The following is a 4769-nucleotide window of genomic DNA, read 5'->3' on the forward strand; positions in this document are numbered from 1 at the left end:
GGGACAGGAGGGAGAGCGGGCAGCGCGCCTGCGTGGCTGCAGGGGCATGGGGGTGAAGGGTCGTTAGTGGTGGGAGAGTTCTCCGAGGTCATCTGGTCCAAGTATCGCCCTGCCGACGCTATCAGCCACTAAATCATGTCCCTAATGACCAGGTCCAGCCTGTCCTTGAACACCCCCAGGGACGGTGACCCCACCACCTCCCTGGGCAGCCTGTCCTAATGCCTGACTGCTCTTTCTGAGCAGAAATGTCTCCTCATTTCCAACCTGAACCTCCCCTGGTGCAACTTGAGGCCATTCCCTCTAGTCCTGTCACTAGTTACCTGTGAGAAGAGGCCAACCACCAGCTCCCTGCACCTTCCTTTCAGGTAGCTGTAGAGAGCAATAAGGTCTCCCCTGAGCCTCCTCCAGACTGAAGAACCCCAGTTCCCTCAGCTGCTCCTCACATGACTTGCACTCCAGGCCATTCACCATGTTCCTAGTCCTTCACTTGACATGCTTCAGGGCCTCGATGTCCTTCATGTAGTGAGGGGCCCAAAACTTTACACAGTGCTGGAGGTGCGGCCTCACCAGAGCAGAATACAAGGGGACGATCACCTCCCTGGTCCTGCTGGCTACACTATTCCTGATACAAGCCAGGACGCTGTGGATTTCACTCCATTCACCACCACTCTCTGGGCCCAGCTGTCCAGCCAGCTTTTAAGCCAGCAGAGTGTACCTGTCCAAGCCATGGGTCTCCAGCTTCTCCAGAACACTGTGAGAGACTGTGACTGTATCAAAGGCTTTGTTGAAGTCTAAGTAGGCTACATCAACAGCCTTTCCCTCATCTACCAGGCGGGTCACCCAGTCGTAGAAGGAGATGAGGTTGGTCAGGCAGAACTTGCCTTTCATGAACCCATGCTGGCTGGGCCTGATCCCCCAGTGCTCCTGTATACATTGCATGATTGCATTCAAGACGACCTGTTCCATCCCTTTTCCTGGCACCGAGATTAGGCTTGTAGTTGCCCGGTTCCTTCCTACGACCCTTCTTAGAGATGGGCATCATATTAGCAAGTCTCCAGTCATCCAGGACCGTTCTGCTGATAGATGATGGAAAGTGGCCCAGCAATCACATTCGCCAGCTCCCTCAGCACACTCGGGTGCATCCCATCTGGGCCCATAGACCTGTGGGTGTCTAGCTTCCCTAAATAACCTGTACCCCAGTCCTCTTCAACCAGGGGAAAGTCTTCCTCTCCACATTTTCTCTCTTGTTTCTGGGCTCAGTACTGCATGAGGGCTAGCCTTAGCAGTGAAGAATGAACGTAAGAAGGCATTCAGTAACTCTGCCTTCTCTGTATCTGCTGTAACCAAGGCACTCACCTCATTTAGCAGTGCACCCATATTTTCCTAAGATTTCCTTTTGCTGCTGATGTATTTGAAGAAGCCCTTCCTGTTGTCCTTGATGTCTGTTGCTAAATTTCATTCTAACCAGGCCTTGGCCTTCCTCATTGCACGATCGAGTGCACCCTCAGTAAGTTTGCAGATGACACCAAGTTAGATGCATGTGTCGATCTGCTCGAGGGAAGGAAGGCTCTGCAGGAGGATCTGGATAGGCTGGACCAATGGGCTGAGGCCAACTGCATGAAGTTCAACAAGGCCAAGTGCTGGGTCCTGCACCTGGGGCGCAATAACCCCAAGCAGAGCTACAGGCTGGGAGATGAGTGGTTGGAGAGCTGCCTGGTGGAGAAGGACCTGGGAGCGATGGTTGATAGTCGGCTGAATATGAGCCAGCAGTGTGCTCAGGTGGCCAAGAAGGCCAACAGCATCCTGGCTTGCATAAGAAACAGTGTGGCCAGCAGGGCTGGGGAGGTGATTGTCCCCTTGTCCCCCTGTACTCGGCTCTGGTGAGGCTGCACCAAGAGTACTGTGTTCAGGTTTGGGCCCCTCACTACAAGAAGGGCATCAAGGTGCTTGAGCGGGTCCAGAGAATGGCAGCGAAGCTGGTGAGGGGTCTGGAGAACAAGTCTTACGATGAGCAGCTGAGGGAGCTGGGGTTGTTCAGCCTGGTGAAGCGGAGTCTCAGGGGTGACCTTAGCGCTCTCTACAGATACCTTACAGAAGGTTGTAGTGAGGTGGGGATTGGTCTATTCTCCTACATGCCCGGTGACAGGACGAGGGGAAATGGGAAAAAGTTGCACCATGGGAGGTTTAGGTTGGATATTATGAAGAACTTCTTTACTGAAAGGGTTGTTAGGCATTGGAATGGGCTGCCTGGGGAAGTGGTTGAGTCACCATCCCTGGAGGTCTTTAAAAGACGTTTAGATGTAGAGGTTAATGATATGGTTTAGTGGAGGACTTGTTAGTGTTAGGTCAGAGGTTGGACTTGGTGGACTTGGAGGTCTCTTCCAACCTAGATGATTCTGTGATTCTGTGATCCACAGCTTCTCTGAGCAACATGTTTCAGTGCCTCGCTAACCTTACAGTGAAGAATTTCCTCCTAATGTCTAATCTAAATCTATCCTCTTTTAGTTTAAGACTATTCCACCTTGTCCTATCATTTACCCAAGTAAAGAGTGTTTCTCCATGCCATTCCTTCATAGTCTTTATAACATAAATTTCCCCAGTGTGTACAGAAGACACGATTAAAAAAAATGTATATTTAGTGTCTGAGCCAATGGGTAGTTTTGAGAGTGAGGTCTCACCTGAAGCTTTAAAGCTCAAAGCTTCCTATTCTTTAAATGCTTTTTGAGGTCAAGGGCCAAGAAGAAGACACAACATGGTAACTACAAGAGATACTTTGGAGGGAGAGGCAGAGAAATGGTGTAGAAGTTCAGATTTGCTCAGCTTCACCAGGCTGTCAGCAAAAAGGGGAAGCTGTCCCAGTTACACCTTTTTTCTCCTGTTTGTCAATGACCAGGGTGGTGATGAGGTGCTGGGTCAAGCACTGCTGACAGATGAATTGCTTCTGCCTTTAGTCAGCTGTGCGGAACAGGAGGCTGTGGGAAGCAGCACTTTGGAGCCTAGAGGACTCAGCAACTCGAACAGTTTGTTGAAATGACAGCACAAGGATTAATATATATATATGTGTGTGTGTGTGTGTGTGTGTAAATATATATATATATATATTTTTTTTTTTTTTTTCCAGAAACAGAATATGTCCCTTTCCTTTACTGAAATAAAAACATCAGAGGTGCCTCCTGGGTACGATGAAGTGCAAAGATGAGACCTGGACATGAGGAGTGTGAAAGCAGAATCACCCCACAGGCAAAACTTGGGCCATGGTTCAGTGACATCAGCTGTGTTTTGCAAAGCGTTGTGACTTCTCTGCGGGGACATAAGCACGTTGGCATAGCTAATTTTCTGAGTTTGATCTCATACCAGGGATTACCTGCTGTTTCACAAAGCTGCTCTTCTGCTTCCTTCTGCATTATGGGAAAAACAAACAAACAACAAAAAAAATCCTCTCAAAATAAGAAACATGAGTGTGTTCTTTTCCTCTGCTTGAAATAAACTCCAAATAGTGGGACATAGAAGATGGGAGTGGTGAGTGCTGGGAAGCAACCAGAAGTCAAGGCTGATATATAAATAATTTCAATACTAGTTTTGCAGAGGTGCAGCAATTGAGTCTAAATTCTGTTAGTGCTGTCCTGCACCTGCTGATTGTCAGTGCTTTCTGTAATGCTCCCTGATGCACGGAGGTGGGAAGACTGCACTGTAGTTATGACAAACTGCAACATGCTTCAGAGCTATATGGCAAGCACTGCAGCCCAGTCACTTAACCCCTCATTTTGTCACAAAGGCATTAAGAAAGGTGCTGGGCTTTGCTCTTTCTGTGAAGCAGGAAAACGAAGGAAAGCCATCAGGCTGGAACGGCAGGGGTGTTTGCGAGTCCTGCAGAAGGACCTCTGAGAAGATCCTGGTGCACCTGCTTGCCTGCTCATTTTACACAACAAGATTAGCAGACCCTCTACTAATTTTCTGTTGAAAGAACCCTCTTTGGCTGCGGCCCATAAAGGTATCAGTGCTTTGCTAAAATGCCAGCATAAGCACCTGAAACCAGCTTCTCACAACTGGCAGTACAACAAGTGACAGCAGGTATGTAGAAGTTAATAGGGGTTGTGTGAACTTTATTTGGTTGCTGTTGCTTTGAATGAGTTTGATCCAAATGAGCAACATTTCTTTGTGATGTTTATTCACACCTGTATCATCCCCCTGATCTCTGTCTTGCATGCGGGCTCCTGCAAGCTTGTGGAGGTGTCATGTTGAAATGTGCTCTCTATTTTGCACAATCCTAACCATAGCACTACATAAACAGCAACTGATCTGCCCTTCCTTTGTTTGAGAGCGATGGGCAGATACTTACTTTATGCGTCTAGAAGACCTCAGACACAGGACAACACCATTCTCTGCTCTTGTTAGTTCTCAGGCAGATGGGTTTTAACACACCTGGACTGACTTTTCGCCCTGTGTCTTAGGAGGAACTACACAACACTGAAGGTCTCAGTTCTCCGCTTTTTCTGCATGTGACTGACACTGAGCACAGTAGGAGTGGCACAAAACCTGTAATTCATCTTTTTAGAAGGCCTCCTGCACCTCCAGAAGTGCACTGTGTCTCCTGCTAAATAGTCTGTCTTAAAAGGTGTTATCCACCTTTGTGAATAGGAGTAGCTCAGGTGGATTAGATAACTCAAAAAGACTAAAAAACAGAGCAAAACAAACAAATAACATGGAAAAAAAAATCCAGACACCTCCCTCCACCCCCCCCCCCCCCAAAAAAAAAAAAAAAAAGTAAA

The sequence above is a fragment of the Anas platyrhynchos genome, chromosome 2 (genome assembly GCF_047663525.1).
Source record: "Anas platyrhynchos isolate ZD024472 breed Pekin duck chromosome 2, IASCAAS_PekinDuck_T2T, whole genome shotgun sequence".
NCBI classification, from domain to species: Eukaryota; Metazoa; Chordata; class Aves; order Anseriformes; family Anatidae; genus Anas; species Anas platyrhynchos.